Consider the following 23,557-nt stretch of genomic DNA (forward strand, 5'->3'; position numbering starts at 1 on the left):
TAGTTCTCTGGAGACCAAGCTGTTCATAGTTCATTACTTTTTATTGCTGAGCAATAGTCCATGATACGGATATACCATAGTTTGTTTATTCGTCCATTGAAAGACCTCTGGAATGTTTCTAGTATTTGTGTATTACAAATAAAGCTGCCATGAACATTTGTGTATAGGATTTTGTGTGAACATAAATTTTTATTTCTCTGGAATAAATGTCCAGGAGTGCAGTTGCTGAGTTGTGTGGTAGTTGCTTGTTTAGTTTCTTAAGAAGCTGCCAACTGTTTTCCAGAGAAGCTGTACCATTTTTATTCTCACTAGCAGTGTATGAGTGATCCAGTTTCTCTACATCCTTGCCAGTTTTTGGTATTGTCACAATATTTTTTTAAATTTTAGCCATTCTGATAGGTACATAGTGATATCTCATTGTAGATTTATATTACATTTACTTGATGGCTAACTAGTGGTGTTGAACATCTTTTCTTATGCTTATTTGCCATCTGTATATCTTCTTTAATGAGATATCTCTTTGTGTCTTTTGCCCATTTCCTAATTGGATGGTTTGGTTAATTTGCCATTAAGTTTTGAGAGTTCATTAGTTTTTTTTATATATTCTAGATACTAGTACTTTGTCAGATACGTGGTTTGCAAATATCTTCTCTCAGTCTGTAGCTTGTCATTTCATCCTCTTAACAGGGTGTTTCCCAGGGCAAAAGTACTTAATTTTAATGGTGTATAATTTATCAAATTTTTGTAGATCTTGATTTTATTGTCAAGTCTAAGAATTCTTTGCCCAGCTCTAGATGCTGAAGATTTTCTCCTGTTTTTGTTGTTGTTTTACAGGAAGCTTATAGTTTTACATTTTATCTTTAAGTCCATAATCCATTTTGAATTAATTTTTATGTAAGATGTGAGGTTTAGGTTGAGATCCACTGGGGTTCTTTTGCCTATGAATATTCAATTGTTTCAGCATTATTTGTTGAAAGGCAATCTTTCTTCCATTGAATTGCTTTTGCACCTTTGTCAAAATCAGTTGGGCATATTTGTGTGAGTCTATTTATAGGTTCTCTAATCTGTTCAACAGATCTCTGTGTCTATCTCTCCACTGTAGCTAAATAATGTCTTGAAATCAGGTAGACTGATTCCTCCCATTTTGTTCTACTTTTTCAAAATTGTTTAACTATTTTACTTCTTTTCCATATAAATTTTAGAATAATCATGTCTTTACAAAAAAAAATCTTGCTAGGATTTTGGTAAGAATTTCATCAAAGTTGTATATCAATTTGGGAAGAATTACCATCTTTACTATGTTGTCTTCAGACTCATGAATGTAACATGTCTCTCCATTTACTTCGATCATCTTTGACTTTTTTCATCGGCATTTTGTAGTTTTCAGCATATACTTCCTAAATATGTTTTGTTAGATTTACACCTAAGTATTTCATTGTGTTTCAATGTATTCACAATCACTGAGCAATTGTAAATAGTATTTTCTTTTTAATTTTGGTGTCCATATGTTCATTTATAGTAAACAGTACATATAGTATACATATAATATACAATTGATTTCATAGGTTTAATGTATATCATGCAACAATACCAAATTTACTAATTAGTTCTACAGTGTAATTCTTTTTAGATTCCTTAGGATTTTTGTATGGATAATCAGGTCATTTGCAAATAGAGACAGTTTTATTTGTCCATTCTGATTTGTATTTCTTTTAGTTAGAGAGAGCAGGCTTTTGTTTTAGCTTTTTACTTTTTTTTTTTTTTTTTTTTTTTTGTCTGTCCTTGTTGGTATTTCCTGATTGCCCATTATTCAGCTCCAAGTCTGGGATATATGACACAAAAAGAAAAAAAATCAGTCAGATCACTGCAGTGTTGTTGCCTGGGCCTCAAGGTCCCTAGCCAATCTGTCTTCTCTCCACTTTTCAGAGCATTCTTATGTTTGTTTTATATATAATGTCCAGGGGGTGTTGTTCTTCGCAGGAGAAACAGGGAAAAGCCTGTCTACTTCATACTCCCAGAAGTAAAACCCAGTGCTATTTTTAAATAATATATTGAGATATTAGGTTGTATCATTTTTATTCTTGTTAATTCTTGCTACCCATTTTGTCCTCTGCCCACAGAAGTCTTGGAATCTCTTGCCTAAAAGCAAGGAAGAGAGTAGTCAGATTTCAGCTTCTAACTTCTTAAATAAGCTGATCATGCACATTTTGAAGATAAGAATGCCAGATTTTTATTTCTAATTTGCAAGAACCAAACTTTGTTAAGCAGGGGGGAAATACTTTTGCTGACTTCAAAGTAGTAAAGTGTAGAGGACACGAGTATAGAATGCTTAGTATGAAACATAGAAAGATAGGCTATGCGATATGATCAGGATTTGATATTCTAACAAAAAAGAGAAAGGATTTCCCCCAGCCAGGAGGCAGAAAAGAGAGATAGTAAGACATAGGTGAGTATACTCTCTCCTAGGATTGAGACTGGCTTGGTGCAAAATGGAAACCCCTAAGTGGGTTTAAGAATCTAAGGAAAGAAGAGTCTGATTTACACCAGAGAGAGAGTTTAGATTCAGGGGATTCAGGGGAGTAGTTTAGATTCAGGGGAGTAGAAATGTAACACAGCATATTTAGGTAGAGAGCTTTAGAGTTCCTGACCCTCATAGTTGGCTCTCATCCAACAGTTCCAGCATGCTGCAGCAGGGGTGGGGGCCAGGATAAGCAGGGCACAAAGTCCATGGGCCTGAAGATCAGATGGCATGACTACAACAAAGGGCACCAGCTTAGATGTTGGTACATGTCAGAAGGATGAGCAGGGACTGGTGGCGTGAGATACTCAGGTGGAGACCACCCCAGGCCAGAAACCCCACTCCTACCCCGCACTATCATACAAGTGTCCCCTGTACCCAGAAGCCATCATAAGGAAGAGAAGCAGTACAAGAGGAGGAAGATGAGGAGGGGGGGATCAAGAGGACAAGGCAAGAACAAGCGAACCCGGTAGAACCCTAGAGAGGAAAAGACAACATTAACAGAGACCTTGAGTTTTTAATCAACTAAATTTAAATTCTGAGTAACCACACCAAAAGACTAAATTCTAAACTAGAAGAAAATAAGGTACTTTGAAGTGGCTAAATACAACTGTTTGCTCTCCCTCTCTCTCTCTCTCTCTCCCATCATTAGAATAGGGACCATGAGAATTTAGTTTGGCTATAGAGAGGTAAAACAAATATTACATGCTTACACATGCAGGGAAGATGTTACTGCCCTGCTTAAACTTCGGGTCCTGGAATGGACTTTAAAGGTATCTAGTCCAATTCACATTGGGTTGAGAGAAAACAGACGGGGAATAGGGAAGTAATTATCTCAGGGTCACAAAGCTAGTTAGCAACAGAGCTAGGACAACATTCTACATCTCCAAAGCACCCTGATATGTGAGTGTTCAAAATCAAGAGCCCCTTTCGCCCACAGCAGTTGATGGCGGAAATCACTGGGTTCACTGGACATTGCTATCTCAGATTTATAAGCAACACACAACTCTTCTACCTTTGGGGCAAACCAGTCAGCTATTGGTGAGGACTTCCCTTAGTCCTTTGTTTTCACTGATAATTCCCTTTGTTGGTGACTATCAGTTTTTTGCAGTGCCAGCTGGTCATGACTGGTTGTAGCACATTGGATTTTGTTTTAAAGTCACATGGTTGCATTTCAAAGCTAAAAATAAAATTATGTTGTATCATCTGATATTTTCAGATGATCAACTACACCACTCCCCTCCTTTCTGAAAATAACAGAGGTAAGTGGATTTTAAAATTCTGTTCTTTGAACAGCCCAATTCAGAGAACAGTTGCATTGTACCATAAGCACATCTAATTTCAGAGAATTCAACTGAACAGATTCAGCCTCAATCCCAAAATGAGAGGGAGAAAAAGAGAAGTAGAGACAGCAACAGAGACCAAGAAAGACGGAAACACACAGAGAAAGACAGTTTCATTATCTCCTCTTGCCTCATTGTGGAGAATACTTAGACTCTGGCTAACTGACTCCCTTTATCTTCAAGAGATTCTCATCAGAGGTTATTTTCCCTCATTTCATGAGGTGCTAAAAAATATAGAACTAAATGTGTGTATCCCACCCCTATGGAGTATGCATCCCAGTGAGCCTGAATTGTATGTGTTACTCAAGCAACCTGCTTGTGTGTGCTACAAAAGTCGGGTGCATTTTAAGTGTGACCTCACACTCAGTCTCATTTTACTTTTCTCTGTCCATATTCCTTTACCCTGAATTCTACACCTGTTTTTAAATTTTATTTTACATAATTAAATGTTTTTGTAACCTAGTTTACAAAGATCAGGATATTACTCAATTTGTTTGCTCTCAGAAGCTTCAACCAACCTTTTTTTCACTCATCTTTAAATTGTTTACCCAAATTATATCTACAAGTCAAAATGAAGTGGAGGGAAAACAAATAAGGAAAAAATCCTGCTCTTGAGGATGAAAAGCATCTTTCATATAATAACTAGTAAGTTTTGCAGACTGTGAACACAGATCACGACAGCAAATAGATGTTTCAGTAGCGCTTTCACTCTACCCATAGGGATCTAATCTCAATTTAATGTTGTAACTAAACTTGAGTGAAACAAGAGTGAGATTTAAACTTTTTTTAAGATCAGGGAGCACACTTTCTTTTAATATGTAATTCGACTCTCTTTTTGGGTACACTCACCCAAGGTATGTGTTACATACTCTGCAAAAACAAGGAAGAAACTTAAGAACCTAAATAATAACACTCACTTGAAATACAAATAGTTACTTGAAAACCTATAGCTATGCAAGGTTAAATTTAAGATTTGAGTTGGGAAAGCCCTTTTGCTCTTGGCAAATTGTAAATAAAATAAATAGGGACTTCCCTGTTGGTACAGTGGTTAAGAATCCTCCTGCCAATGCAGGGGACACGGGTTCGATCCCTGATCCGGGAAGATCCCACATGCCACAGAGCAACTAAGCCTGTGCGCCACAACTACTGAGCCTGTGCTCTAGAGCCCGCGAGCCACAACTACTGAGCCCGAGGGCTGCAACTACCGAAGCCCGCACGTCTAGAGCCTGTGCTCCGCAACAAGAGAAGCAACTGCAATGAGAAGCCCACGCACCGCAATGAAGAGTAGCCCCCGCTCGCCGCAACTAGATAAAGCCCGCATGCAGCAACGAAGACTCAACACAGCCAAAAAAATATTTTTAATTAAAAATTAATAATAAAATAAAATAAATAGGTCCCCTTCCTTTGTGCCATACACACAGTGTAGGGGCTCACAAGTACAGTGTTTGCACTAAGATAAATAAGACCATCAAGAATATGTCAGAGTACCCAACAATTTCTCTCTTTTGTGATTCTTCACTTTAAAATTACATGTTCCAATTCAATGTAGACTACAACTGATATTCACTTTATCTCTTTTTTTAAAGACACCTATATTTTTTAGCTTTTTCTAATCAAGGAAGTGAATAGGTATCTTGGCAAGAGAGGTCCTGAGGAAGATTGCAAGCATTATACTATGCTTTGTTGAGTGGGTTCAGAAGAGCTTATAATACATTATCATAAAAGCAGATTGTCATCAATAGCATAATTGCTGCATGAATAATCTTAGAACAAGTGAGACCTTTCAAGACTTTTTTATTGTAAGCAATCATTATGCTCACCACATTAAAAAAATGCCTTCTGGGAATTTTTTTTTACAAGACACAGCTTTCTCTAGTTTATATTTCTTGGTTTCATCATGAGATATCTAAAAGATGAAATAAGCTTTCTGCTCTGGCTATAGGGATAATACTGTATATAGCCATTGATGACTTATGCAGTAAATTAATGGAAAAAAAAGTTGCAAATGTAATGAAATATTGGTGAGCTAGCCCTCATTACCATCATAATATTTGGTGATGAAATTTAATAACTTTCTGCACATAGATGCCAAAGAGCATTTTAACATTAATTAAAACCCCACAATGGTATTGGATGAAAGGGATACTGTTAATGCAATTTTACATATAAGAAACAGAGTTATAGAGACCAGGACAGATTTTTTTAAATTATTCATAATGCCACAATATGTCACTGGTAAAAATGGAAATAGGCGTCGACTCCCACAAACCACTGCTGCGCTCAGCGTTGCCGTATAATGGAATAGAAGCCTGGTAATTAGGGCCTCTTATTTCTACAGATGTCCTCACTCGCTCTTCTGCCCTGCATGCCTTCAGCACTAATGAATTCAGGATTAATTTGAAATACAGTACATGATTAAAGAAATAAAACTCTTTCTTCAACCCCTTTAGGACAGAAACCAGTTCTTTGATTTTCTCTGAATTTCTTCATATATTTTAGGCTCAGCTTCATGAAATGTGCAAGTAAAAGAAGAGTTCCTGGTCTGGGCAAAGTTAAAAGCCTCCTTCAAGAATTCTCTGAGACTTTACTATGCTGATGAACATTGCAAAATCCAAGAAGGAAATATTATTTGCAGATTTATGTGACCACCAAATCTCTATTTCATGGGTATGGAAGGCAGACTAATGACCGCCCAAAGATGTCCATGTTCTAATCCCTGGAATCTTACATGGCAAAGGGGAATTAAGGTTGTTAATCAGCTGACTTTAAAGTAGGGAGGTTATTCTGGATTGTCTGGGTGGGCCCAACGTAATCACCAATGTCCTTAAAAGTGGAATTGGGAGGCAGAAGGAGTCAGTAAGGCAGCATGAGAAGCACTCAACTGGCCATTGCTGGCTTTGGAGATGGAAGGGGGCAAAGCAATGCAGGTTGCCTGTAGAAGCTGGAAAAGGCAAGGGAATGATTCCCCCCTAGAGCCTCCCGAAGGAAAACAGCCCTGCTCGCAACTTGATTTTAGCCCAGTGAGACCCTTTTCAGACTTTTTACCACCAGAACTGTAAGATAATAAATTTGTGTTGTATTAAGTCACCAAGTTTGCAAGTCATCTATTACACCTGTAGTAACATACAGGGGGACACCTATTAACCTCCAACTAACACCTCCCAGAATTATAGTTCTTTGTTACAATTTGGCGGGGAAATGCTGTCCTGCCTGGAACAGGGGCCCACATCAAACTTGTAATCAATAAGACTATAGATTGTATTATTAATTTTTATTGTGTGAAAATTCTTGGTACTTGTTCATTGGGCCAGTCAATCTGTTCACCTATCTATCCCACTATCTGCCTGTTTTTAATTTTAAAATAATGATAACTATCAACCACTTTGAATTATGAAGTAAAAATGTGTTTAATTTAAATGTTATAATAAACAGTTTACATCTCAAACTTTAATGTGCATGCAAACCACCTGAAGAAGTATGTATTTCTAACAAGTGCCCAGGTGATGCCAATGCTGGGGGTCTGTGCACCACACTTTCAATAGCAAAAAAAAGAGGGTGACCCATGCCAGACCCTTCATGGCTCTCTGCTCTGGAAGCCTGTCTGTTCTCACAGGTGGAAACAGCAGCACATCCTCCTTGCCCATGCTTTTAGGACCATTAGTGATCTTAAGCAGAAGATATTCAAGCAATTTTAATTTAATACTTAGAAGACTCAGCTTCTAGATAATATTGTACATTTTAAATTTTAAAATAAATATATTCTCATGAAAGACAATTGGTAAAATCAAGGAAGAAAGAATAATTTTAATCATCCACAGTCCTAGCACCCAAAAATATACCCTATTAATATTTTAATGTATTTCCTTCAAGACTTCTTTCTCTGCATAGATTAGGTTTTATATATTTGAAATCATATTGCCTATCTCAGTTTTGGCAAATGGAATTATTAGTCCCAATTCTTCACTTTAATTCCTCTAATAGAATTAGACATCCACATGCTTACCACTCCTGTAAACAGTGTCCAATTCTTCACTCCTTTCTAACAGAAGCATGCATTCATTCTCGCCAAAGCTGGTGAGCAGAGAGTACTTCCTCACACCTTGACTTTGGGCTTGGCCAAGTGACTTAAATTGGTCAAAGGGATATTAGTGGGCAGGTGTTTTAAAATGTAGGCTTTATTATTCAGGTATAGCAAAGTCAACAGATCAGGAGATAAGTGCTATTGAAAAGATAGTTTGTTCACTCACAGATCTCAAGAAAAGGAGGCATGTCATACCACAGGCCACACAGGGTCAGTCAGGAGGCAGAGGGAACAAGGGGAAAATGTGGGCAAGAGCTTTACTGAGGTATCTGTGGGAAGGAACAGGCAAAGCAGCATAAGCAAGATTGGCTATTTTTAATAGTTTCAATGGGCTCTGTGGTGTTCCTAGTTGCCTGGTACCTGGCCCTGGGGTGACTAGGGAAGGGGAATATTGGCCAGGAATATAAGAGCTCCATAAAGGAGATGGTTGTGGGTATAGACTCTATTGGTTTGCATATGAAAGGCATACTGGAAAACTTAGTTATTCACTATCTCTGGGAATTAGCTAACCCTGGGAGGGGCAATCCCTCCAGGGTCAGCAAGGCCTTAAAAATGTCAGAGCATCAAAAATACAGAATAAAAGGACAATACAACATGATGCAAGCACAGGCTTGGAATATGCTGCTGTGGCTGGGCTTGTTCTCTTGCAATGTGGTTGTCCATAATGAGAAGAGCTCATGCAGCCATGGCTACAGAACAACCACAAGTAGAGCAGACCTGAATCCAAGGCAAGGCCAAGAACTAAGCCTCGCTGCCACCGAGCTGGAAGCTGAGCCAAACCCCAGCCAACCCACATAAGTGAGAAATGAATGTTTATTGCTGCATGCCTCTAAGAGTTTGTGGTTATTTGTTACCTACCATTATTGTGGCAATAGCTAAATAAAACTAAGTACCAGAAATAGGGTGCTGCCATAATAAATCCCAAAATATGTGCCATCAGCTTTGGGACTAGGGAGCAGGCAACAAGGATATTGTCATGCGAGGCTGGAAGAATGTTGATCCCCGTTATTTAGTTCCCTGTTATTTAGTAGTGAAACATTTGTTAGAGCTGTTACTTGCAATACACTGAAAGTCAGAAAATGGACTTGATAAAATTGGCATGATGGGCAAGCACAATGCACAATGTTGACAGGGTAAGTGGGTTGTTGCTAACTGCATTTGAAAAGGCACTGCAAGAGATGGGTGCAGAGAAAAACATGGCTGGTTTTCAAACAGAATTGAGAGTGAACAGAGCTCAGAAATCCTAGGATTTGCAGGAATGAAAAATTAAATTGTATTGAGAAAAATTTGTCAGCTTGAACTAAAAGTGATCATGACTCTTTGAGATAGGAAAATACCTCTAGACTCCTATTCTCCCAACTTTCTTCAGGTAGGGAGCAAGCTGAAAAGGCTGCTCCGCTAGCTAATTGGGCATATTCTCCATTGCTGTCTTCAGACGTGGCCAAGGGGGAATTTTGGCAAAGAAGGACTTCCCAAAGAATAGTACCAAGAGCTTGAGGGAAAACCAGACTGGGGTCTGGGAAGTTATTCCCAGAGTGCAGTAATGGAATCTAATCCAAGAACATTCCCTTCAGCCGGGTAGGGGAGCCTGGCAACATTCGCCTACCAGGATTTCACAATTACTATAAACCCATGACTACTATATGCTTCTCCCTCTTCCCCTATTAGAATGGGGATGTTTATTGTAGTCATCTTGTTCCTGTTCCACTTTTGTATGTTGGATGTGGGAGGGGGGAGATAACTTGTCTAAAAATTTCAAAGGGCAACAACCCACTTACCCTGTCAACATTGTGCATTGTGCTTGCCCATCATGCCAACTTTACCAAGTTCATTTTCTGACTTTCAAGAAGAATCACATCTGGAGTTGACGTAGATCCAGAGATGCTATCTTTCTAGCCTGGTGTCATCATGGAATGAGATTTGGGGGGATGTTCGGTTGGGGGTGAGTATATGTGGCAGGGATGTGAATAACAGTGTTGGAAACCAGACTGTGGTAGATTGAATTATTGGTGCCAATTCTTTATTCTCCTGTAATAGAATTATGCATACACATTCCTGCCACTTTCTCAGGGCAGGAAGAGGATACTTTTCCACTCCTCAACTTTAGGCTTGGCCATGTGACTTGCTTTAGCCAATGGGAAGTTAGCAGACATGAAGCAAGCAGATGCTTAAAATGTGCTGTGCAGTTACTCTTGTCCTTGTGCCCTCATGCCTTCTTGCACTCCAGGGGTAGCAGATGTCCTTCAACTCAGGCTCTAAAGTGAATACAGTGCATCGTACCTGAGCCTGCAACCAAAGCCAGCTTATCTGAAGCCAAAAGCAGAGCCACATTCCAGCTAATCTGCAAACACGTGCATGAGAAATAAATGTTTATTGTTGTATGCCACCCAGATTTAGTGCTTCTGTTATGGAGCTTTAGAGAAAATATCAGACTAAGACATGTATTTTCCATGTCATTACATATCTTTAAGAACACTTTAATGGGCTTCCCTGGTGGCACAGTGGTTGAGAATCTGCCTGCCAATGCAGGGGACACGGGTTCGAGCCCGGGTCTGGGAAGATCCCACATGCCGCGGAGCAACTAGGCCCGTGAGCCACAACTACTGAGCCTGCGCGTCTGGACCCTGTGCTCTGCAAAAAGAGAAGCCGTGATAGTGAGAGGCCCGCGCACCGCGATGAAGAGTGGCCCCCACTTGCCACAACTAGAGAAAGCCCTCGCACAGAAACGAAGATCCAACACAGCCAAAAATAAATAAATAAATTAATTAATTAATTAAAATACTTATTAAAAAAAAATTCCCTTAAAAAAAAAAAAAACACTTTAGTAAAAACATCAATTCCACTGAGTAGGTTCACTTAAGTAACCATTCCTTGATTTTGAATCGTTTAAGTTTTTTCCTCAGTTTTTTTTCTAGTGGGCGGGAGGAGCTTCTTTTTTTTGCTCCTTTTAGCAATGTTACAATAACACAGTGATATATAAATTTTTCCATACTTTGGTTTATTTTCACGGAGTTAAAACTGGATAATAATAACTACTTCATAGGGCTGGTGTGAGAATTGAGACTTAAAACATCTGCTAAGCATATTATCTGTTATATAAGAAGCATTCAATAAATGATCACTTTTATTGTTTTTTGTTGTAGAGTCTTAGAAGTTAAAAAAAAAAATTAAAAACCCTTGTCATGAAATGTAAAGCTGTTCTCCAAAACAGTTATACTAATTTACACTGTTAATAGCAGCATAGGTACCTCAAACAACTGCAATTGTTTTAAACTTTGGCTATTTTGACAAGTGGGAAACAGTATCTCACTGATATTTTATTTTTTATAGTTTTCACCACAAATGAGACGGAAATTTTTTAATGAATTTTCTAACGTGTTTTTTCTCTTCTGTGAATTAACAGTTAACATAAGACTTCCCATCAGTTCTCATGAGGCTAGGCTTCCTCCGGACTGACAGACTTCCCTGGTGCCCAAGCCTGACTGATTTCTGCACTGTCGTAGTCACGTGTGGCTACTGGGCACTGGAAGTAGCTAGTGCCTCCTGCTGACAGGATGTACTGGGTACAGTAACATATATTATTAAAATTTAGTTCACCTGTTTCTATTTACTTTTTAAAAGGTAGCTACTAGAAAATGTTAATTACATGTTCCCGTTGGGCAGTGCTGGTAAGACCCTTAAACATTGTTTGCTCTGAAATTCTCTGTGGTTAAAACGCTCATTGCCCTCACCCTCACGTTGGGTCTCCTGATGCTGCCTGTTGCACAGCCATCACCTGTGGTCTGTTGTCAGACCTTGTAGATAATGCTGTGCTCAGTCCAAATCCCTCACCTCCAGTCTCTGTTCCATTTTATTCCCCAAGTCCCACCTCCTCCTGATTCAGTTCCCTCCTTCTATGGTTGACGCTCCCATATCTGGCAGCACATTTCAGTTAGGATCTCTTACGTTTTCCCGGGTGAAACGGCAAACTTGATAAGGATTTTCAACCTTATAATGTGTTTTAAACAGACTGTATTCTCTTTTATCTGTATGTTCATATCCTATTTATACTACCATTGAGAATATGATTTTGCAAAGTTCTTTTCATATTTTGTCATTGAAATGTCACAAATATACAAAGCTAATAAAAAATTTCATATGTTTTCCAAATTCCCTGCCTCTGCCCACACTTTCCAACACAACCGTGCATCCTTTCAAACCACATTAGTGAAGACAACCAAAGGTTATGCCTGTAGCCGCTAACAGTCAAAAGGTTCCCCAACACCAACTCCAATTAACCGAAATGTCACAGACATTTACTCATCATTCCTGGGGTTTTTTAGTCTAGAGAGCAGGGTGGGTATGTGTTAACCTACCTGGCTATAATAGGAAAAATCTTAAAAAGCCAGTTATGAAGAATTCAAGAAAAAAAAGTCATTGCTAATGCAAAGTAGAATTCTTAATGTGTTGAGGGATTATCATATGTCACTTGGAAATTCAGTCTCATTTTTTAGATTCACAGCTCTTGCCTGGTTGTCTGGATTTTCATGATTGTGGGGCTTCTTCACCTGAGGGAAATGTCTGTAGCACATTTTTAATGCCAGACCAGCTTCCTCTGCGGCCCCTGCCCCTACCCAGCATGCTTCTCTTCCACCTCCCCCAACAACCCACTCCCACCCCCCATGGTGCCCAGGGAATCAAAAGCAATTTATATATATAATCATGTGGAATGAAAAACTCAAGTGTACTCTCTGGGGTGCACTCGCTGCCACTCAGCTCCCTGCAACTAGTTTCGTAAGTACCTCTGAGAGATGCTGGGAACACCATGTTGGCCGTTGACCTTTAATAGTTTGGCCGTTCTCTGCTCCCACTGGCTAGAAGCCCAGCTCCGAGAAGGCACAGGAAGTGGGGCAAAGGAAGAGTTTCCTTCCTTCTAAGACTCACTGGGGCACACTCTCCACAGCCAGAGCAGGAGAGCCAGGCAGACTTTGAATCAATGTAGTTTTAAAGCATTCATTATTCTGACAATGTAGTTCCATGCAACTAGCTTTTATTCCTTTTACACAAGTCACATAGAGATTTCCCAAAACATATTATAATATCAGAAAGTCAATAACTATAGCCTTGTTTTATGAATATGAGAAATTTCTGTGAAGATGCCTAAATATTTTGATTAATCTGAAAGTAGATGAGCTGATGTGTGGGTATTTACAACATCAAAGGACTGTTCTGATCGAATCAGTTTCAAAAATGCAACATAAAAGGTAGGACATTCATCTTAAATAGCAATTTTTAAAATGGGTGCTTTGGTAGTCTGAGGCTTTCAGAATCTGATTAAACACCAGAGTGATCAGTCTGGAGGGCAGGACCTCACTCTGGATTTAGTAGTCAGATCAGAATGTTAAAGTGCCTGCTGTACCTCTTGAATATAAAATAATAATGAACAATCCCAGTAAATATTTGAATGGCAACCTGTGTTCTTTCAGCTATCTCGTCTTTTTCATCTTCGAAGCAGAGCCAGAGATAGATATTATTAGTCTTAATTGCTGGTGTTGCTGAGGTTGAGACTTCCTTCTCAGTTGCTTCTAAGGTCTAAATATCATTCATCCTTCCTGAACTCAGGCATACCCACTCAGGGCAGAATTTCTGCAGACAGCTTGAGTTATTTATTTTTAGGTGGGCCTCCAAAAAAGCAGCTGCAACGCAAGCAGCACAAGTGCACGCCTCTTTGACTCAGCAGCTGAGAGTACCGCTTCATGCTCCTCTCCTTCTCCAAACTCCTAGAGTAATGGCACAGAGGGCATTTAGGATAGGCTGTGCTGGATTATGCACATACCTCATCTCTCTAACGTGATTGGAAGCCCCTTGAGGTTTACAATATGTGAAACCTTATCACAGGGCTCTGAACACCCCACATTGATAAATGTTCATTGATAATGAAATTCTGTAAAATTTCAGAGGCCACCATGTCCTGACCCCAAGGCAGAAGAGTGAGGGTCCCCAGAGACTGAGACATCTTGTCAAGGCACAGTGAGGGGATTGGAGCTGAGGAAATGGCAGGGCCTAGCCTGGCAGAGAAGTGAAAGACTCCATTTAACAGCTAGAGGTTTTGAGAGAGGAGGCAAAGTCAACCATCAGGCATCAGAGAAGAGTTTTCAGTTTTGTTCACTATTATTTCTTAAGAATCTTGCACTTTCAAACCTAGCGAGCCAGAGCACTTTCTCGGCGTCTGACCCACTGCTGCCATCTGCCTCAAAAGATGCCCGTGGCTTTTCCTGTCCTTTCTGGCAGCACAAGCCAACTGGCCTCACCTTGCTTTAGTAGAACTACAGAATTTTAGATTTGGGAGGACCCTTTCTTGCAACAGTCTAAGACCCTACCAATTAGTTATCCAATGTTGTTGCTTCAAGAACAACGTTGTTGCGGGTGTGGTGATATAGTTATTTTGGCACATTTTTCTCCTGGTATTTCCCCTTTTCCAAGTATATGGGCAAGCCTGAGCTCATTGCCGCGGGGAGAGGATGCAGCTAGTCAAAAAGTAGAAATAGCCTATGGGCATTTTTTGTCTCTGTGTTTTAAAGGGGGGGGGGAATCTTAGAGTTTGGGGGATGATGTATTGACAAAATGTGTGGGAGAAGTAGGGGTCAGAGAGCCATAATTCCTCCACTCCCTGCCTAGAATAGGGTTTTCCATGGGCTGAGGGAGGGAAAGTAAAGAGGAGGCAGTTAGAACAGACAGAATGATGGGTCTGGGAGCCAAGTTCCCTTCTTTCTAGGCACTGCCCCTGGTGAGGCAGTCAGACCCCAAAGAGGAAATGGCTTCTTGCAGAATCTCCTCAGCACAAATGGTCCATTGCCTCTTAAAGTTTCCCTGTCCTTAAGTGATTTAGAAACCCTAATGGGTTGTGAGCCTCCAACCCTAAAGGGCTGTGCTGCAGGCCAAATGCCGTCTCAGCGTAACTCAACTTCAACAGATGACTCCCCACTTCCCCAATTTACTGGACAAGGTACTGTGTAAATCCTTCCAAGGACTTTGTTTCAACCCTATGGATGAAGGGAGAAACAAAAATTACCTGAGATTATTACTCTTAGCCTGGCAGTAGGAGGGTTAACGTAGAATTGATTTAGAAGAAATATTTAAGTTATTTTTCTGGATTAACTGAGTCTGTGGACTGAGATTTGTATATCTACAATACGTATAAAACATCCATAACTACCTAATACATAATAAATGCTCAAAATATTATCTATGCTATTAATAATATTTTTATTAGTGAATTCAAAGTCAACTATAAAATCTGAAAGGTATTTTTCATTTGTATGACTGTCAGCTGAATTCTCCATGGTTTTTGTGTCCAGATGGAAAAATCTTGATTCAGTTCATTGCTCTCTTAAAATCCATTCTTAAAAAAAGAAAAATGTTAATTAAAGATTCATTGTCACTTTACAGGAAAGAAAAAAAGAGAGGGTGTGCAGTGTATGCCTTCTTTCCACAGGAATTTGTCCTGGTCTCTGTTTCATTCAGCACTTTGCCAATTCCTTGGACAAGTGGAGGAACAGACATGTCCTATGAGATTTTTTTCACTCTGCTAGATTTGACCATTTGTTCCAACAATGCTATTTGAGTCTCAATTATGCTAACCAGTATTTTGGCTGCCCACTCAATATCACATGATTTTAATTAATCACCGTATGAATCTACTTCTTCAACAGCTTCTTTCCCTTGTTCTTTGTTCTTTCATTTTACCATTTCTGCAGACCTCTCATTCTTAGACCATTCAGTCCATCTCCCTCTTCCTCTCCTATATCCTGAGGTGACGGTGTAGTTCTACAGGTGAGGACTGTTGCACAAAAGTCACACATCAATGCCAGTTGGTGTCACAACAAAGCATGTCTCTCAAACCACCTGAGCCCTCAACACTGCGTAGCAGTATCCACCTCCCTCTGCCAAGGTAACACCACTCTCTTCTGGTTCTCCTCCCATCTCCCTGACCTTCTTTTCTTAAATATTAGTGTTCCCTGCATTCTAGCCTTTTCCCTGCATTCTTGCTCTCTTCTCACTCAACACACCTGAGGAATCTCAGCCACTGTGAAAATTTGACAGCCATACAAGTTAATTAATCCCAGATCTGTGTCTCCAGTCCAGAGCCTTCTGAGCTCCATATCTGTATGTTCATAGACATCTCAACATCACTGACATATTTTAAGTCTAAAATGTAACTTGTTTTCTATTACCCCATTCAGCACCTACTGATTTCCAATTTTGGTAAAGACTGCCACCATTCTTTTTTGTGTACCTGGTCAGATCTCTGTCTCATCCCTTCCTAGAATACTTGATTCTACCTATGTTCATTAAAACATGAACATATTGCCTATTTCTCCAATAAAAATGTGACAGACAATATTCCTGCACCTAGTGTTTCAATAACTATTCGCCGGATGAGTGAATAATTTCCATGATCTACTAGCTTAATAATCTTACCAGAAAGGAAAATGACAAAATTCACATTTAAGAACCAACGTCAACTGTTGATGATCATGCTTTTCCTTTCCTAAATGCTTACAAACAATCCATATAATATTTCACTTGGGGTAAACATAAGGCTTATTGGCTTATAATACATGAAGTTATGAGAATGAGTAGACTCTTCCTCTTCCCTCTTTTGGAAATCAGGATAAACTCTGTCTCTGTGTCATCGTCTGGACACATGCTCATGCTTTGTGATTCCTCATGGATTGCCATTTGTTGTTCCACAGTCTTGCCTGCCCTTTTCCCAGTAGCCTCTGACGTGGTTAATATGAACTCATTTGGATAGCTCTCCTTCTGTCTCTAAGAACTTAGATTCCTCTTAGTAATTTTTATTCTTCCCTTTCTGACTGAAAATACTTCTCTCTGACCAAGAAGAAAAAAAATTAAAACACTAGTTCATTAGTTCTGCTTTTTTTCTGTTGTCTGTTAACATTACACAATTAAAGTAGTAAGTACTCCTTCCTTATTTTTCCTTCCCTAAAAACGACTGAGGCTCTACTTTTGTTGTCCTGTGTCCTTTTTTGTAAACCTCTACTCAGTCTGGGTTTTAACCTTCCTGATCCAGCCTTTCCAGGTTCCTGATGCTTTCCATTTCTGCTTAGTTTCTTTCCTCTCCTTCCAGCTTATGGTTATATCATTTTAAAATTTGTATTAAAATCTCAACAATAACATTGGCAGATAGCAGTTATTGAGCACTTATTGTGTACCAGACACCTCACATTCAATCTTTTAATTTCACGACAACCCAATGGATCAGGTGTCAAAAGTTTATAAATAACAGAAGTAAATCCAATGAATCACCAAAGTAGTAAGTAGTAAAAGTTGACTGCACACACACCAAAAAGACAGTGTGCAAACTGAAAATGCTCAAACAAAAATATGGAAGGAAGCTCCAGGGTATATTTTTGTAAAGCAGTTTATATAATGAGAAAGCAGTGAAGTGACTATTTATTCTTCACAGTGATTGGTTATAGTATTAGAATTTTCTTAAGTGATAGGGAATTGGTCAGTAGTTACCTCAACAATTTTGGGAAACAGTTTAAGTTTTCCTTATGATTTCCAGAGGCATAAGCAAGAAATGACCCAGGTCAAGCTTAGTCTTGCAAAATAAGCTAAATTAAGCTTTGCTGGCTTTGACTGCTTAGGGAATTTTCAAGGCTGGTTTCCATTTGGTTTTTATTTTAACATACATATCAATAAAAATCCCTATATTATAGATGAGGAAATGAGTCTTAATAAGATTCAGAAGCTTTCCAAGGTCACAAAGCTGGTAAATGGCAGAGACAGGAGCTCAAACCTAGTCGTGAATGACTGAAAGCCTAAGTCCTACTGCCCAGGTTTACTGGCAATATCTTCTTGGGTGTGAAAGTTGCCATGGAACTGAGCTGACAAAGTCAAATCTGAGTGAAAGGGCCTAAGTGTTTGCATTTTAAACATGTTGGAATATTCTTTATTTCCACAAAGACATCTGTTTCTCCTGTTTTTGTTTTTGTTTTAATTTTCCCACTTTCTGGAGAGATACATAGGGAAAAGTATTTCTCTAAATAGACCAAAGATAGTGATGTGAGCTTGGTGAAAAATGGCAGTGGATACCCAGGATAGGGGAACCAATAAGAAGTGAAAGGACCATGCTTTGCTAGAAAGCACGTTTCCTACCTCAGTGGTTCTCAAAGTGTAGACCCCGGACCTGCAGCATCAGAATCACCTGGGAGATTGTTAGAAATGCACATTTTTTGGATCCTGCCTGGCTGAAATGAAAACTCCCTGGTGGGGCCTGCAATTTGTGCTTAACAGGGCCTCGCAGTGATTCTAATTCACTGCATGCTCACCTAAAATGTTTGAGAACCACTGCTCTCCCTAAAAGGAACACCTGCCACTCTGCTCCAGCTGCTTGTTACCAGGAGGGGAATATGACTCCCAGGTCCTCACACTCTCCCAGGTTTAAGAAAGCTGGAAGTCTCGATTATTTTCATTCTCCCAATTTTCAAATAATGCCTGAAATGTTTTTAATACTGTACAGGCTAAACAAAACATGTTTATAGGCTGGTTCTGACACACGGACCACCAGTTAATGACCTCTGAATAGAATCTGAGCTACAGTAAATATTGGAGTTATTTTATCAATAACTATGTATTGAAATGCCAATTAATTGGCCAAATGAATTGCGGTCTCCTTTTCATTACAACCACTTGTTGCTGGGGAAAGTGATTGCTTACCTTACAACAGCACTGAATGGAGTTGAAATGTTGTGATCATTAAACATTTGGGGCCATATTGTAAGGACAATGGAAAATTATTGACAGATTCAAATACAGCCATGATTCTCTAAAAGTTGAACCTTTAAAAGATCAGTTTGATTGTATTATGGAAACTTGATGGGAAAGTGTAGATGTGGAGCAGATTGGTTAGAAAGTTATTCCAGGAGCCTTAGTGGGAGGTGGTGTTGGGGTGGTGGTAATAAAAATAAGGAGAATTATACAGATTTAATAAGCACTTAGGAAGTTGAATTGAAATGGCTTTGTGGTTACTGGTCAGACTTCAATAAGTCAGAAGACCCCGGTGCCAAGGGCCATCGCTGGAACTAGCCTGCAGCATGCATGCTCCAGGCTACTCTGACTACTCCTCACCCCAGTGCTCCAGAGAAGCCCAATATTGTTCCGGCTCCCTGCACCTGCTGCCTCCCTCACCCCACGCCTGTGCCATGCTCTGAACTCCTAGGCCTTGTACTCCACATTTGCAAATGCATATACTGCCTTGAGAAAACAACCACCATTTACTAATCTTATGTGAAATTGTGTTGAGTTGCAAAACAATCAATTTCTGGAAAATAGCCTATTTTAAAGTTAGATATTCCTTACTCTTTGTTCACTATGGTATTCCTATATGTAGAGCCCCCAAACTACATTCTCAGTTATTAATTCTAATACGGTTCTGAACCCCTAAAACTATTTTTCTATGTCTCATTTTACTTAATTAGAGCAAGATACATTAGCACAATTTCATCATGCTGACCTGACAAAGGTATTCCTTCACTTCAATCAAAATCTAAGACATAAGAGACCTTCCAGATGGCAGAGGAGTAAGACATGGAGATCACCTTTCTCCCAACAAATACATCAGAAATACATCTACAAGTGGAACAGCTCCTACAGAACACCTACTGAACGCTGGCAGAAGAACTCAGACCTCCCAAAAGGCAAGAAACTCCCCACGTACCTGGGTAGGGCAAAAGAAAAAAGAAAAAACAGAGACAAAAGAATAAAGACAGGACCTGCACCTCTGGGAGAGAGATGTGAAGAAGGAAATGTTTCCATACATTAGGAAGCCCCTTCGTGGGCGGAGACTGCAGGTGGCAGACGGGGGAAGCTTCGGAGCCACGGAGAAGATCGCAGCAACAGGGGTGCGGAGGGCAAAGCAGAGAGATTTTCGCACAGAGGATCGGTGCCGAGCAGCACTCACCAGCCCGAAAGGCTTGTCTGCTCACCCGCCGGGGCAGGTGGGGGCTGGGAGCTGAGGCTTCGGCTTCGGAGGTCGGATCCCAGGGAGACGACTGGGGTTAGCTGCGTGAACACAGCCTGAAGGGGGCTAGTGCACCACAGCTAGCCGGGAGTGTGTCCGGGAAAAGGCCTGGAACTGCCGAAGAGGCAGGAGACATTTTCTTGCCTCTTTGTTTCCTGGTGTGGGAGGAAAGAGGATTAAGATCGCCGCTTAAAGGAGCTCCAGAGACGGGGGCAAGCTGCGGCTATCAGCGCGGACCCCAGAGACGGGCATGAGATGCTAAGGCTGCTGCTGCAGCCATCAAGAAGCCTGTGTGCAAGCACAGGTCACTATCCACACCTCCCCTCCCGGGAGCCTGTGCAGCCTGCCACTGCCAGGGTCCCGTGATCCAGGGACAACTTCCCCAGCAGAACACACGGCGCGCCTCGGGCTGGTGCAACATCACACTGGCCTCTGCCGCTGCAGGCTTGCCCCGCATCCGTACCCCTCCCTCCCCCCGGCCTGAGTGAGCCAGAGCCACTGAATCAGCTGCTTCTTTACCCTCATCCTATCTGAGTGAAGAACAGATGCCCTCAGGCAACCTACATGCAGAGGTGCGGCCAAATCCAAAGCTGAACCCCAGGAGCTGTGCGAACAAAGAAGAGAAAGGGAAACCTCTCCCAGCAGCCTCAGGAGCAGCAGACTAAATCTTCACAATCAACTTGATGTACCTGCATCTGTGGAATACCTGAATAGACAACGAATCATCCCAAACTGAGGCGGTGGACTTTGGGAGCAATTGTAGACTTGAGGTTTGCTTTCTGCATCTAATTTGTTTCTGGTTTTATGTTTATCTTAATTTGGTATTTAGAGTTTATTATCACTGGTAGATTTGTTTATTGATTTGGTTGCTCTCTTCCTTTTTTTTATATATATACACATTTGTTTTTCTTTTTTCTCTTTTTGTTACTGTGTATGTCTATGCTTCTTTGTGTAATTTTGTCTGTATAGCTTTGCTTTTACCATTTGTCCTAGGATTCTCTCTGTCCTTTTTTTTTTTTTTTTTTTTTTTAGTATACTTTTTAGTGTTTGGTATCATTCGTGGATTTATTTTTTGGTCTGGTTGTTCTCTTCTTTCTTTATTCCTTTTTTTTCTTTTTTATGACTTTAATTTTTTAATTTTTAATTATTTTTTTGTTTTTTATTTTAATTATTTTATTTTATTATTTTCTTTCTTTTTTTCTTTCTTTTTTCTCCCTTTTCTTCTGAGCTGTGTGTCTGACAGGGTCTTGGTGTTCCGCCCGGGTGTCAGGCCTGTGCCTCTGAGGTGAGAGAGCCGAGTTCAAGATATTGGTCCAACAGAGACCTCCTGGCTCCATGTAATATCAAATGGTGAAAGCTCTCCCGGAGATCTCCATCTCAAAGCTAAGTAAGACCCAGCTCCACTCAACAACCAGCAAGCTATATTGCTGGACACCTTATGCCAAACAACTAGCAAGACAGGAACACAACTCCACCCATTAGCAGAGAGGTGACCTAAAATCATAATAAGGTCACAGACACCCCAAAACACACCACCAGATGTGGTCCTACCCAACAGAAAGACAGGATCCAGCCTCATCCACCAGAACACAGACACCAGTCCCCTACACAAGAAAGCCTACACAACCCACTGAAACAACCTTAGCCACTGGGGACAGACACCAAAAACAACGGGAACTATGAACTTGCAGCCTGAGAAAAGAAGACCCCAAACACAGCAAGTTAAGCAAAATGAGAAGACAGAGACACACACAGCAGATGAAGGAGCAAGGTAAAAACCAACTAGACCAAACAAATGAAGAGGAAATAAGCAGTATACTTGAAAAAGAATTCAGAGTAGTGATAGTAAAGATGATCCAAAATCTTGGAAATAGAATGGAGAAAACACAAGAAACATTTAACAAGGACCTAGAAGAACTAAAGAGCAAAAAAACAAAGATGAACAACACAATAAATGAAATTAAAAATTCTCTAGAAGGAATCAATAGCAGAATTTCTGAGTCAGAAGACCAGATTAAGTGACCTGGAAGAAAAAACAGTGGAAATAACTACTGCAGAGCAGAATAAAGAAAAAAGAATGAAAAGAATTGAGGACAGTCTCAGAGACCTCTGGGACAACATTAAACACACCAACATTCGAATTATAAGGGTCCCAGAAGAAGAAGAGTAAAAGAAAGGGCCTGAGAAAACACTTGAAGAGATTATTGTTGAAAACTTCCCTATTATGGGAAAGGAAATAGTCAATAAAGTCCAGGAAGTGCAGAGAGTCCAATACAGGATAAATCCAAGGACAAACATGCCAAGACTCATATTAATCAAACTACCAAAAATTACATACAAAGAAAAAACATTAAAAGCAGCAAGGGAAAAACAGCAAATAACATACAAGGGAATCCTCATAAGGTTAACAGCTGATCTTTCAGCAGAAATTCTGCAGGCCAGAAGGGAGTGGGAGGACATATTTAAAATGATGAAAGGGAAATGCCTACAACCAAGATTACTCTACCCAGCAAGGATCTCATTCAGATTCAATGGAGAAATTAAAACATTTACAGACAAGCAAAAGCTAAGAGAATTCAGCAACACCAAACCAGCTTTACAGCAAATGCTAAAGGAACTTCTCTAGGCAAGAAACACAAGAGGAGGAAAAGACATACAATAACAAACCCAAAACAATTAAGAAAATGGTAATAGGAACAAACAAATCAATAACTACCTTAAATGTAAATGGATTAAATGCTCCAACCAAAAGACACAGACTGGCTGAATGGATTAAAAAAAACAAGACCCATATATATGCTGTCTACAAGAGACCCATTTCAGACCTAGGGACACATACAGGAAGAAAGTGAGGGGATGGAAAAAGATATTCCATGTAAATGGAAATCAAAAGAAAGCTGGAGTAGCAATTCTCATATCAGACAAAATAGACTTTAAAATAAAGACTATTACAAAAGACAAAGAAGGACACTACATAATGATCAAGGGATCGATCAAAGAAGAAGATATAACAATTGTAAATATTTATGCACCCAACATAGGAACACCTCAATATCCAAGGCAAATACTAACAGCCATAAAAGGGGAAATCGATAGTAACACAATCATAGTAGGGGACTTTAACACCCCACTTTCACCAATGGACAGATCATCCAAAATGAAAATAAATAAGGAAACACAAGCTTTAAATGATACATTAAATAAGATGGACTTAATTGATATTTATAGGACATTCCATCCAAAAACAACAGAATACACATTCTTCTCGAGTGCTCATGGAACATTCTCCAGGATAGATGATATCTTGGGTCACAAATCAAGCCCTGGTAAATTTAAGAAAATTGAAATCGTATCAAGTATCTTTTCCGACCACAACGCTATGAGACTAGATTTCAATTACAGGAAAAAATCTGTAAAAAATTCAAACACATGGAGGCTAAATGATACACTACTAAATAACCAAGAGATCACTGAAGAAATCAAAGAGGAAATTAAAAAATACCTAGAGACTAATGACAATGAAAATATGATGACCCAAAACCTATGGGATGCAGCAAAAGCAGTTCCAAGAGAGAATTGTATAGCAA

Source organism: Eubalaena glacialis, chromosome 10 (genome assembly GCF_028564815.1).
Source record: "Eubalaena glacialis isolate mEubGla1 chromosome 10, mEubGla1.1.hap2.+ XY, whole genome shotgun sequence".
Lineage (NCBI taxonomy): Eukaryota > Metazoa > Chordata > Mammalia > Artiodactyla > Balaenidae > Eubalaena > Eubalaena glacialis.